Source organism: Callorhinchus milii, unplaced genomic scaffold, assembly GCF_018977255.1.
Source record: "Callorhinchus milii isolate IMCB2004 unplaced genomic scaffold, IMCB_Cmil_1.0 Scaffold3, whole genome shotgun sequence".
Lineage (NCBI taxonomy): Eukaryota > Metazoa > Chordata > Chondrichthyes > Chimaeriformes > Callorhinchidae > Callorhinchus > Callorhinchus milii.
Window position 1 is genome coordinate 40,843,790 of NW_024704744.1, and position 15,221 is coordinate 40,859,010.

Here is a 15,221-nt window from a genome sequence, read left to right on the forward strand (position 1 = left end):
GGTAGAGTTGGGTGTCATCCGCATACATGTGGAAGTTAACCCCATGTCTGCGGATGATGTCACCAAAGGGGAGCATATAGAGGGTGAAGAGGAGGGGACCGAGGACAGAGCCCTGAGGGACACTGCACGAGACAGTGCGGGGGCTGGAGGAAAAGCCCTTTGTGGAAACAAAATGAAGATGGTAGGAGAGGTAGGACCTAAGCCACTCAAGGACAGGGCCTTGAAGGTTGAGGTGGGAGGACAAGCAGTGGAGGAGGATAGCGTGGTCGACCGTATCGAATGCGGCCGATAGGTCGAGGAGGACGAGGAGGCAGAGGTCGCAGATGGTCAAGATGTCATTAGTGACCTTGACCAGGGTGGTTTCTGTGCTATGAGCAGCACGGAAACCCGACTGAAGGGGTTCGAATAGGTGGAGAGGAAAGAGCGCAGCTGGGAGGCAACAACTCTTTCAAGGGCCTTGGACAGGAAGGGGAGGTTGGAGATGGGCCGGTAGCTTGATAGCTGCGATGCATCAAGGGAGGGTTTTTTCAAAGTGGGAATGATGGTGGCAGTTTTTAGGGGAATGGGAACAGAGCCAGAGGAGAGGGACAGGTTGATGATGTCTGTGAGAAGTGGGGCAAGGAGGTGGAGCTGAGAGATAAGGAGTGGAGTGGGGATGGAGTCAAGGGAGCAGGTGGTGGGTTTCAGGGACAGGATGAGGTTGGTGACAGAGGGTGGGGAAATGGGTATGAAGGTGTGTAGGGGAGGATGGGTAGGGGTCGGAGTGGGAGGGAAGGGGTGGGGGGTGGGTGGAAGTTGGAGAGGCAGTGACCGCGGAGCGAATTCCCTTGATTTTGGATTCAAGGAAATCCAGCATCTCCTCGCAGTGAAGGTTGGAGGAGATGACCTACGCGGGGTGGCGGGGGGGACGGAGGAGTCGGGATGTGGTAAAGAATAGAAGCCTGGGGTTGTTCTTCGCCTCCAGGATTATCCTGGAGTAGAAGGACGACTTGGCCGAGGCTAGAGTGGAGCAGTAGATTTTGAGGAGGTCCAGCCAGATTTGCCGGTGGACCGTTAGGCCAGATTTGAGGCAGGTGCGTTCAGCGGCCCGCACCTGGCTCTTCAGTGAGTGGAGGTGGGTGGTGAGAGGAGCGAGAGTAGGAGACAGTACGGGAAGTGATGGGGGCAAGAGTGTCGAGTGTGGAGGAGAGGGTGTTGTGGAGGAGGGTGAGAGCAGAAGAGGGTTCAGTGAGGGATGAAGGCCAGGGGGAGAGGAGTTCAGAGGACTCCAAGGCAGCGGTTAGGGATTGTGGGGGTAACTTCTTCCAGGGACGGTAGAAGATGGTGGTGGGTCTGGTGGAGGTGGGGAGTGGGGTGGAGGTCATGAAGGAGATGAAGTGGTGATCGGAGACGGCCTTATCGGTAATGGTGACATCCGAGACACTGAGGCCCCGGGTGATCACCAAATCGAGTGGGTGGCCATGACTGTGAGTGGGGGAGTTGATGTGGAGGGAGAGGTTGAGCGAGGAGAGCAGAGAGAAGAAATCCGAGGAGATGGAGCAGGAGGGGGTGAAGTGCAGGTTGAAGTTGCCCAGGATGATGAGGCGATCAGAGCAGAGGCAGAGAGATGTTAGTAGGGTAGAAATATTGGCGATGAAGGTGGGAGAGGTTTTAGGGGGCCGGTAGAGGAGGAGGATTTTGAGTGAGATTAAGATAAAATTAACATCAGACCTGTTAGTGACAGTGGAAGTAATCTCATATTATCTCCTCTATCGTGGACTCTACTTAACCATTTGACTTCCTGATGGAAAGTTCTGAACACATATGTGATCCTCAGATATAGTTAATTTTGTTCTCAGTTTTTTTAGTTATGCAGAAAACAACATCCAGTTTGTACGTTTAGTTAGACTTTTTAGAAACGTGGATCATCTCTCCTCTCAATTTTATTTTCTGCAATATAATCAAGTTCAGTTCTATGAATTTATTTTCGTTACTTAGACCCCCTTGTTCCAAAAGCATGTTTGTCACCAACTCTGAACACTTGCTTGTGTAATAATATCCTTTTGAAATTCAGGTGCATAACAACAACTTGCATTCATATACCGCCTTTCACTATATGGGTAACATCTTCACAGAGAATGCCCAAAGATGTACATATTGTACCAAGTATAGTCTCAATGATCATTTATAACATTTAATTGTTTTAGCTTTTGGTCTTGAAGATCCATCTTTGCATATTAGGTTGGTTACCATTGCAGTTTAACATTGATTAAAATTTTCAATGAACGGTCATTGAATCACAATTAAATCATTTCCCGTGTTCTACTGTTGCTACGGAGCATTGCTTCACAGTGTACACTTGTTCACTATTTCCTTTTCCAATATATGTAACTTTCTATTTCATCTACAGTAAAATCCATCTTTCATTTCTTAGCTCATCCACTAATAAACATCTTTAAATATTACGTATGTATCTTATGCATATCATCTGTAAATAGGATTATTAGTTTTATAATTTAGTGACATCAATGATTGTTTGAACAATACAAGAAGTACTTTTCTCTCTATCATACAGTAACTGTCCAAATGATAGCATAATCTGATGTTGGCACCTTTCCCTACCCCACTAGTCACTACCCTATTTGACACTGAACTTTTTTCCATTTATCATACCTTTCCGTTTACTATTCCAAAGTTACTTATTGATTTGATGAGCTGACTTCTCAATAATTTCTTTAGTCTTAACCTTATTTACATGTCTCAGATATAAAACTTTGTCAGATGTTTTCTGACAATCCAAGTAAATTCAACAGATCACCATTGTTTTGTACCTTAGCAGTTTACTAAAGTTTTCCAATAGAATCCATTGCTTCTGATCCTTATTTATTTACAGTTATTTACTATTATAAATGACGTGGCAACATCAGGAGCAGCACTGCAGTAAAACTTCATTTGTTCTTCTCTTCTCTCAATCAATCTCACACTTTTCCAATCAACGCCAGACCAAGATGAAACATCTGTGTGCCAAATAATACTTAACATCCGGAATCACATTGCAAAGTTGTTTATCCATGTGCAGAGTTGAGGAAGTTTACAGTCTTCATCTCATACAGCATAAAACAATAGTTATTTGTTCCAATCATTGATATGATAATATTAGAACTGGTATTATTAATGGAAGCATAATTTTGTAGTAAAACAATTAATATTAGGGACTATCATTTAATAATAATAATAATAATAATCCTTGTATTTGATATAATGCCTTATCATGTCTTTGAGACATCTCAAAGCGCTTCACAGAATATTTTTAATTCCAAGCATAATAACAGGAGGAGGCCATTTAGCCTATCAAGCCTGTTTTGCCATTTAATTAGATCATGGCTGATCTTTACCTAATCCTTTCAATTCCAACTTCCTGCTTTCTCCCCATATCCCTTAATACCCTGACCAACCAAAAATCTATCAACCTCATTCTTGAAGGTGTGGATAGATCCAGCATCCATGGCCTTTTGGGGGAGAGAATTCCAGATTTCTACCATCCTTTGAGTGAAAAAATGCTTCCTGATTTCACTCTTAAATGGCCTGGTTCTAATTTTAAGACTTTGTCCCCTTGTTTTGGATTCCCCCACCAAAGGAAATAGCTTCTCTGTATCTACCCTATCAAATCCCTTTATTATTTTATATTTTCTGGCTGAAACATGACAACCAATGCAAAGCAGTGTACCACAAACAGTCGTGAATTGAGTGACCAAATTATTATTATTTTTTTTTTGAAGGAATTATTAACCCGGAAAAGCGATCCTCCAATCAACTAACAACCAGGTTCCTACTTACTGCTGGGTAAATATTGACATGTGGACAAGGAAATCTGCCCAATGTTTTTCCCTGCTGGGAATCAAACCCAGGTCTCTCGCTTGCAAGGCGAGTGCTCTAACCACTGAGCTACGGGACTCCACCTGAATTGAAGCCAATTCCCCCACATTTTTCTGGGCCACGAAGCTTATTGTGCTGTGATGGGTAATGAAAACATGGTTAGAGCCAAACATATATTAGCTTGGATTCCAAAATTAACTGAGCAACATTTATTGTTTGACACCAAAGGATTCTCAAATAGTTTTGGTGCTTTTATTACAGAAATTTACGACATGGTAGGAATCCATTATTTTATGTTTGTTCTTCAAAAAAGCCATCCATCCTAATCCCAATTCTATGCTCTTCCTCATAATCTCTAATATCCTTCCTCTGCTCCTCTGCATGTACCTGTCTAATTTGTGTTTAAATATTCCAATCAATTCAGTTCTGAACAGCCACTCCTGGAAAATCATAGAATTACATAGAATTATATAGAACTACAGTATGGAAACAGGCAAACAATGTGTTTCTGAATCATTAGCCCACTCATTGGAGAGCAAGTCCTACCATGAAGGACAAAACTTGCTGATGCTATATTTGCTTCACAGTTCACGTTCACTATTCATCAAAACTACAAGTACATGTTTCTACCCCCCGCCCCACTCATAGGGAAATAAAGGCAATTCTTCCTTAGATTTGATTGAGAACTCCGTTGGTCATATTGCATTGCCCATAAACTAGGACAAACGAGAATGAATTACAATACTAACCGCGTCCTGTATCTTATAAAAGAGAAGAGAAAAGCAGTGAGGGAGCTAAATCATGCTGTGTATTATGCGCCTTGCAGCTGCTTTCAAGCTGACGATGTGAGGTGTGTTTTTGTTCATGATTAAAATAGAGGAGAAAATAAATATGTGTTTCCACAGTACATTTTAATGGGAAACAGCTGCAATTCTGGTCCAACACTGAATTAGTAGCTGCCATGTGGACCAGGGCCTGACTCGGAGGCAAGAAAAGATCCGAGACCTGGATCATCAAACATTCATTTTCATGTTTAACGTTTAACATTTGACGTGATAGTATTTAATAGAAACACAGATAAGAGAGAAAACAAGGGGGAAAAAACACAAGAGTCAAAGCCAAATTAAAAATAGTTCCACAAGTGCAAACCTCAAGTTCAAACACCAGATATCAGATTTATAGCAGTTTCTCATGACAATAACAGAAAGCAATCTTGTGACTTCTCTTGGTGTTTGAAACAAAATACCAATATCCGTTTGCGAGGCTGTTTGCTCCAATATGTTTTGGTACACATGGGGTCTTTAACACATGGCAGTACTCTTGTCTAAATCAGGGAAGTCCATTAGTCAAATTAAAATAGCCATAAATTCTAGATCAGCTGCATCAGTTATATTAAAAGAAGCGTTTTATTGGAGTGTTTCCTCAGCAGTGGGTGTGAATAAAACTTAAAACAGGTCTGCTTCACCCCAAATCACATCCTGCTATAGCATGTTTTCTGATATTATTACCTTGCACCCATTATTGCCTTTAGCTTTAGAGTGGCTGATTGTGCTACAATAGAATCTTTCTGAGTTACATTCAACCTTTCCAGACTTTGAGCTTTGTAGAATCAAATATCAATCTGGGATTTTGCAAACCCACCAGAGTTGAAGAAAATAAAAGCCTAAAGCATCATTGTTTGTGCTAATAATAATCATAATTATGACATTTTATATAGCTCATTTCTCAACATGAAAATAATTATAATCCTTAGTGCCTTATCATGTCGTTGAGACATCTCAAAGCACTTCACAGAATATACTGTAAAGTGTATTTAGTGGGTGAACTGTAGCAGCCAGTTTGCACACAGCAATGGCACACAAACAGCCATGGAGTGAGTGACCATTTCTTTTATTTGAGGATTGTTGGCTTGAACACCGGGAGAAACACCCTTTTCTTTTCAAATAGTGCCATGGGATCTTTGAATCCAACTGAACAGACATATGGGACCTCGGTTTAACGTCTCATCTGTCTCAAAGCGCTTCACAGGATATACTGTAAAATTGAATGAACTGTGTATTTGTAGGCTAACATCTACAAGAGTGTTTTAAAATTCACTTCAGTGCTGTGATTGACATTAGTTTTTAGTGTTTGGAAACTGGAACATCTGATTTTTTTTGTTTATTTCCCTCCCGTCCGTTTTCTCTCCTAAACGTTCTGACTCATGCTGAGGTGCAGTTCTACAGATGCTGGCTGACCTCCAGTAACTTGCTCTTACTCTTCAGGCTTAAAATTCTGCCTTGTCTTAGCTTCGAAGACCATTTCATCTTTAAATTTAAAATCCTGCTGAATTGTGCAAAATTCTTAAATTGAGCTTTAATTTAGTCATTTTGTGAACTGCAGAAAAAACAGCTTCCAAATTATGTCTGAATTTAAGGAATTCCCACAATTCTGAATGACCTGAAAGTTTAAGACAAAATGGTCTCAAAGCTAAGGCTAGGTGGAATTTCAAGCCTTTCATGTGTGAACCTCAATAGTGAGTGTCATCATACTACTCACTGCAGAAAGGATCACAGGCAAGTACAATCTCTGTGTTTTCAATGTGCATATGCACTTTCTAGCAGATATCATTACTTGTTTTGTCAGCCTAGCTCAATTGGTAGCACCATCACTTCTGTTATCAGTTCAAGCTTCGCTTCAAGACTTTTTACTCATACTCATGATGCTCCAGTGCAGTGCTGGAGTGTGCCACATTGTTGGAGGTGCTGTACTACTGGATAGAATGTTAACCCAAGGTCCGATCTGTCTATTCACATGGATGTTAAAAAACCTATGGCACAATTTGAAAAAAGAAGGGAGTTTGGCCTGGTGTCCTGGCCAACGATCCTCCAAATAAAATTGATCATTCACCTCAGGGCTCTTTGTGAGAAATTGCTGTGTTCAAATTGACTGCATTGTTTGCTTACAAAAAACACAATTACTATATTTACAGTATACCCTGTGAGGTACTTTAAGATGTACTATATATCAAATGTAAGGATTATTTTTATTAAAGAGCAACTATTGAAATAATAAACCTTATATTCGATGTAGCACATTTCATGTTAGGAGGACATCCCAGCGTGCTTCACAGGATGTACTGTAAAGTGTAGTTACCGTATATTTTGTAACAAGAGCAGATCTCTGGATGTTCTCTACCCTCCTTCTGTAAAACCAATCATAGTACCTACCCGCTTCCCCAGCTGGATTGCCTACACTCGGAGTTAATAATAGTAAGACAGGACATTTGTGTTTCTAGCTTCTCTTAGAAAGGAAAGCTTGTGGTAATTATTTTGTTATGTGTCCTTATTAATTCATTTGATTTACACAATAACATGTGGGGATAAAATCAGAGGTTCCAAAAATGTAATCAACTTTGGGTGACTACTCCCAACGGAGAGCATTTTACATCAGGAATTTCCTGTCGAGTTACATCATCAGCTTTTCATAAAAAAGAAGGCAAGATGGAGTTTGTGTTGCTCTCAAAAACATAAATGGACTAGCAGAAATCAGGCATGAAAGTGAAAGCAGTCAGCAGAGGGCAGATGGCATTGCACAAACAAATTGGCTTATTTACACACTTTCTGTAACTGTTCTGAGCTTAAAGTGCCTTTTTACTATGTAACATCTTATTAATCATCCAAAGCTGCTTGCCTAAAATTTTCAATACGTTCTCCATAAAGAAATTGTAATAAGGATAAATAATTTTTCCAGTTCATGTGTGAGAAAATAAGTCAAAATTCCTTTTAATTACTACTGTCGATAAAACAACCACGTGGAATCATTTCAAGATCAAATTTAAAATAATTTGTAAAAATGGCTTTATGCTTTGAAATTCATATGTTACCAGTTCTGTGAGATTCTCCAATTCTGGTTTTCAATATTCAGCATTACAACATCCCTGAAAACAATAGCCGCAACTGTTAATGTGCATTAATTTTGCAGCTTAATTTAATGGGATTTCTTAATTTCAAAACCTTATTGAGAAGTACTACAGAATCGACCTCATTGTATGAAAGTAATTCATTAGACATCTAAGAAGCTGCAAAGGAAATGCAGTAACACAAGAGTTAACTTTCTGACACACTGCACAGTTGCAGAACTTGAAACAGAACATGAGCACCAGAGTTTGTTTGCCTCAAGATACCATGAGACCCGCCTCAACATCCAGGTATATTACTATAAAGATAAAATATCTGTAGTGAAAAGTGACCTTTTGTTCTATGCTAGGGTTTTGCTGAAAACAACCTATAGCGCTGAAGTACTGAGACAACTATAGGAAGTGAGTTAAAAAAAATACCAGCTATCTTACTTAAGTTGGAAAGCTTAGTAATTTCTAATACCATTAAATATAGCCTGATATGGATCTACAGTGTAATAAACTAAGTTGCACTGATCATGTACATCAGTGTATTTCAAACATTTTGAGGTTGATGGTTGATGAGTCCTGTAGCTCAGTGGTTAGAGCACTCGCTTTGCAAGTGAGAGACCTGAGTTCAATTCCAGGCAGGGCGAAACCTTGGGCAAGTTTCCTTACTCCACACAGAGCCTAATAATAATCCCTCCAAAACCAAAAACAATAAAAAATTGGTCATTTTCAATCTACGACTGTTCGTGGGACATTGCTGTGCGCAATTGGCTGCCGCGTTCGCCCACAAATATACAGTCAGTTCACTTTACAGTGTGTTCTGTGAAGCGCTTTGGGACGTCCTCCCGACGTGAAAAACGCTATATCAAATGCAAGGATTATTATTATAGTTATTGTATTGAATATTGTATAGCAAATTGAATTGCGCAAATTGCTGCAGATGATGTCAACTTCTTTGGGCCAAAGATCATATTCAAAAATATCTCTCTCCCTTCGAGGGCCTCATCCTAATCCGTGAGATTTTTATCGCAAAGAATTATTTGAGTTTATAATATGCATAATCAAAAATGTATGTTTGAAAAGACGATTGAGGGAACATAGCCACAATGCGCAAATATAGAAAATAAAATACCATTGTAAATGTGTGAAATTCGTTTGCTTTGATCTTCTGAGGTTAACGTTTTTTTTAAAAAAATCAATTTTGATATGCAGATGAAAGATTTTATGATTTATATCACAACATTTGTCTCACTCTCTATTCTTTGTCTGTGCAGCAAAAGAGAACTTCACATCTGTGGGTCAACATGCTGACGTCTTTTCTTCACAGCGACAGTTGGGTATTTATTTGATGGTAGTAGCTTCCTGGACGATATTATAGGTTCATTATTTGAGCCAAACACACAACTTTAGGTCATTCCCATGAAGCTGAATATAGAAACTTGTTTGCAAATGTTTCAAGCTACAGTGTAGCTTAGATAAGCTCTCTGGTGTTTGTGGTTTGCCTTTTTGTTTTGTGGTTTAAACTTCTGTAGATATGACGGGGAATAATTCCTAGGTTCATAAAAACATGTTTTGTACAATAATGGTGAGTCCTATGAATACTTTGCAATTGGCTTTTAAGATGAGTCATCGTCAGTTATTTAAATTATTGAATATACTGTACATGAAACATAGGATTGTAGGTAGCCAGACAAATTGCCTGAGCACCTTCTCTTCTATGATGCCTAAAAACACCTTCCCCTAGCTCGGAGTCATGCTCCATCACTGTCAAGTGCTCTGGGGCGCTGCCCTCCATGAAGGGCACTATACAAATGCAAGTTGTTGTTGTAATTGTCTCCTAGGTTCAGTGAGTGCATTCAGGAGGCCCATAGCGTAGTGGCTAGTGCACTCACCTTGCAAGCGAGAGGCCACATGCTTGATTCCCAGGCTGGGCAAAACCTTAAGCAAGTTTCCATACTCCACACGCTTCTGGTTAACCTAGCAGTAAGTAAGAGCTCAGTTCTTAGTGGATTGGCAGATCACATTCCAGGGGTAATAATCCCTTCAAAAAATATTAATAATAATTTGGTCATTCAATCCATGGCTGTTTGTGGGACGCTGCTGTATGCAATTGGCTGCCGCGTTTCACCCACAAATATACAGTCAATTCACTTTACAGTGTGTTCTGTGAAGCGCTTTGGGACGTCCTCCCAACGTGAAAAGCGCTATATCAAATGCAAGGATTATTATTATTATTATCAAACACAGAGTCAATCCACTTCACAATGTAATCTGTGAAGCGCTTTGAAATATCTCAACGATGCGATAAGGCACTCCAACAAATAAGTATTATTGTTATTATAGGGGGGGTGATGGTAATAAATGAATAAATTAATCAATCAATCAATAATCAATCAATCAATGAGTGAGCAATCAGAAGATAATTGTAATAAAATAACAAGCGATTGCCATGCATTGTCAATGATATCCAGGTGTATCTTTTCAAATCATATCCGTGGGACATTGCTGTCAATGTCTGACACGTTCACCTACAAAATACACAGTAACTCCACTTTGCAGTATATCCTGTGAAGTGCTTTGAGATGACTCGATGATGTGATAAGGTGCTACATGAAATGCAAGGATTATTATTAGTATTATTATTATTATATGTGACTATCCCTGCTGTTGCAATCCAGTCTACACTGGCTTGTTCATTTTAAGGTTCTCACATGAGAAAACCTTGTAAATCTCCTCTTTAGAGTCCATAATTGTGCTGCATTTACCTTATGCCAATGGTAGAATGAACTGTGCGAAACAGGAGATGTTAACATTTGGGCTTCCTCCGCTACATCTTGTTTATCTTACACATTATGATGGCTCTACGTTAGATCTCCGAGTCACCTCGCATCTAATAATAAAATAATAATACTTGTGTTTGATATAGCACCTTATCACATGCTCAAGATATCTCAGAGTACTTCACAGAATATACTGCAAAGTGAATTGACTGTATATTTTGTGGGCAAAACTTGCTGCACAGTAACATCACTGTGCTGGAGTGCCATTCATTTGAGTGAGTGGGAGTTGAGGATGCAGCAAAGCTGAGGTAAGTGGAGTCCAGAGAAAAATCTCTTCACTCAAATGGTCAAGAGAATATGGAACCGATTGCTTCAGCAAACTCTGGGCACAGAGTGGGTGGCAGATAGTTATTAAGTATGGGATATGGGGGGGGAAAGGGTTCAATGGAAATGGAGAGTTGTCTTAGATTGAATGGAGGAACAAATTGGACAGTGCAAATGGCCTTTTCCTGTTCTTGTGTTCTGATGTTCCTATGTTATTCCCACACTGCTCAGTGGGGAGGTGAGGAGAGGCTGCCTTGTTTACTTTGTAAATGCACTGCTAATGGCACCCCCGCCGTCTCAACAAAGAGTTAAACTAAACTTAGCGTAAAGGTGGGCCAACCACCCTATCTGTGAGGGAGAAAGGCTGTGTCTCATGTGGTGTTTGTCACGGTCACACTGCCCAGAAACAGCCGAGGAACACTCCCACTGTGCAATACGGTTCAGCTCTAAAATTTGTTATGGTATATAGGATATTTGGCAAACAAGTGGAGATGAACCCAGTCAAACGCTCTGTTGCCCTGACAGCAATGTCTCAACCGAGGATGATTCATTCGGCTGAATTCAATTTTGATTTATGGTTTTCATTTTTCACTTCAATATGTATAAAAATGTTACTAACCTGCCAACAACATGAATATAGTGCCGTATATGCCAAAGAACATGTCATGGGTATGTGTTTGTATGTGAGGGGGTGGGGGGGGGGGGGGGGGGGGGTGCAGGAAGAGTATTAGTTCTTTTACCTAAATTGTTTCAACAAACATTCCTGGAAATAAACACACTGACAAACCATCCACTATCTAGGGGACAAGATCAACCCATCTAAGTCTGATTACCGCTTTAAATTAAAAGCATTACAACGAAAATCGGGAACTACTAATGCAAATTACTAAAGAAAATAACGTTATCACAAACCGTGTGTCAAATAAAGATGTTGATGGTATCTGCAGTCTCTCTCTCTCTCTCTCTCTCTCCATCGCTTGGTTTTGCAGCCCGGTTTCCTCACAAAGTGTCTCCCGTTCCTCTGGTGGATCGGGAGAGCTCAGGAACTGCCATAACTGAGGCTTTTAATCCGAACTTGATGTCGTTTATGAGTCCTGTTGCCCATTTGGAGGTACGGTCCACAAAGTCCTGTAATATCACACTGTGCGTTGTCTGCAGCCCCTTCACAAACCCTGAGAGCTGCAATAAGCAATGAGCAATAATTAGCTCAGTGCTCTTCTGCTTCAAGGTAACATTGCGTGTAAAACAATACTAAAGTGCACCAAGTTTGATACCCGTGTTAAAAATTGTCGTACATATTTTTTTGGGGGAAATACAATCAACGATTCCTAACGTGTTGATAAATTTTGTAACACGTGCATTACTTTACTCCCTTCTAGTCTAATCGACAGTGGTAAATGTTCTCTCCTGCTATCGCGTTTATTATTGTTATTATTATTATTATTACTACCTCATTCTGCAATCATTATATCAAAAAATAAAAAGGCTTTCGATAAGAGAAGGTTAGGGTCAAGGATTATAATCTCTGATATAATAAACCTTCTCTTACCTGATCCTTTTTATTCTTCACTAAATTATTACCCCCTTCACAAATAAGCGACTAATTCGTGGATGAAACCAATAAACTTTGCCGCCAAATTAAATAATAATAATCATCAAATATACGTGGTGGGGTTTGTCTGTTCAATCCGACTCCCGTTATAGGTTGTACTGACATTGACAGTATCCCAATTCAGTTAAACCTTCAAATGTATTCATGAATGTACTGACATTCTCAGCTGGAAAGTGTAAGCTGTTAAAATATTAATTCATTCAGTTCACTTCAGTGTATGTGAATATATCATAATGCTGGTGTCGCTCTATTTATATGAATTCACAAGCAATGGACTAAATATTTGTGTTGTTTTGGTGAAAATGTTAAATATATGGGCTGCCAATGGCTGTATGGGAAACAAAACAAAAATAAATAGCAAGATACACAGAAAATGCTGTAAATTCGGATCAATATCTTAAAAAGATAACAAAGTTTAATGTTTCGATTGCAGCGATTTTAACCTATTTTTATCTTTCAATCCGAATTGAGCTTCTGCAAATTAGTAAAATTTCTGTGTTTTTTTTCAATTTTACCAAAGACTCGGAAATTGAAACCTTCAGTTTCTTCATATGTTTTCAAAATGAGGAAAACGACCATCTAATTTTAGCGATATATAATACTAAAACTGAAACGCTTTTCCTATACAGAAAACGTTTCAATGCAGTATTTAGGAACCTGAAGTTCACATCAAATGAATGTCACATTAATACATTCAGCTGAACTTGGAAACCTATGGTCATTTATCTGATAGGATTACACTTAACTGAACTCATAATTACAATGAACTCGGCATAGCATTGCACAACACAGCACAGGACTACACAGCACCACACAGCACTGCACAACACAGCACAGGACTACACAGCACCACACAGCACTGCACAACACAGCACAGGACTACACAGCACCACACAGCACTGCACAACACAGCACAGGAGTACACAGCACCACACAGCACTGCACAACACAGCACAGGACTACACAGCACCACACAGCACTGCACAACACAGCACAGGACTACACAGCACCACACAGCACTGCACAACACAACGCAGGACTACACAGCACTACACAGCACTGCACAACACAGCACAGGACTACACAGCACCACACAGCACTGCACAACACAGCATAGGACTACACAGCACCACACAGCACTGCACAACACAGCACAGGACTGCACAGCACTGCACCGCACAGCACTGCACAACACAGCACAGGACCACACAGCACTGCACAGCACTGAGCCGCTAACGCTGGCGCTGCTTATTTGTACATTTATACAAATGCAGTTGCCTCTTAAACAACGGAGGTGGTTTGTGGAAATGTTTTTTTGCATCACTTTACATTAGTTACTGTCGATATTATATTTTGTGTGTTACATAATATCTATTATATACATAATATGTATTATATAGAACAGGTTTAGATAGTAAATTATGCAAATTGTGGAGCAAAATTATCATTATAAAATCGGCAGATGAGTTTTTACGCTATCTTCCAATGTCATACCAATGTCACCCAAAGTATTACTTGTTTGTCTGCTACTATTTCTCAGGGTCTTTATTTTAAATAAAAATATCATCAAGTTTAACCTAGCGACAGTGTGATTATAAATCGGACAGTCTGAAACTAAATTTCACCCCAATTGCCACAAATGCTTGAAAAACTACAACTGGAAGGGAAAAAAATCTTATGCATAGTTTTAGAATTATTATGTATAATTTCAAATGTGCAACACATATTTTGTTCTAGTTGAGTATTTTACTGTGAAATCTGCTGTCAGTCCAATATTCTGTGTTGCCGCTGTCACGGTGTTTGGGATCATATTAACTATTCAAATGCAAATATTGACTTGTCGGAGATCTTGTGTCTATTAAAGATGCATTTTAGTTTATTGCGTCCCCATCAATTAAAAAAGTATACCTTTCATCAATCATTTTTATAAAGAGGGGAAACAGCGGTGTGAGGTCGAACTGCAGTAAAACCGCAGTAATTTAGTCACAATGAAATTGGCAATATTTCCATTCCGAAATGAAATAGAAACTTAACAATACACACGTCGCATCTGTAGAGTTAAAAGAACCCAACAACTGTGGTTCTGTAATTTTGCAGTCAGCACAGATTGGAAAAGTTCTGAATTCAGTACAGTTTTGTTTTCGTAAATGTTGCTACAGTGCTTCTGATTTTGGTCAAAATAATGCCATTGAATGGATTTCTAAAGAATAACCCACGATTGGTTTAATTGTTATGGCAACATTAATAAGACTGGCAATTGCTTCTGAAGAAAACGTGTTTCTCCTCAGCGCCTTCAACATATCGCCGTAACTTTGCAGGGATGGATGTCTGGATGCCAACAGTAGATGGCACCGTGTGCATGAGCCAAGCTCACACAGCACCCAGGGCAGAAACTGTGTGCAACAACTGTCTGAAATAGCTCAAACTCCGACAAATTTGAGTGCTGGCATGGCTTTTCGTTCCTGAATTTGTCGGAATTTCCTCTTTTGTTAGAATATTACGAGTTTTTTGGGAAAAAAATATTGGGAGATCGATAATGATACAGTTAATATGTAAAGGCGCATCAACTTGTAGTACAGTATCTACTTTTATAGAAATGTTTATAGCGCTCCAGCTGATCGCTTATGTGATGATTATAGCACAATGTTGTCTCTTTCTCTTCCTAACATCTGTACAGCGTCCAAGTGAGCCCTTTCTCGACACACATTGTAAACTAAGGGAAGCCCATTGCTTCTGTGGTTGGTGTTTTATTTTAAATTCCACT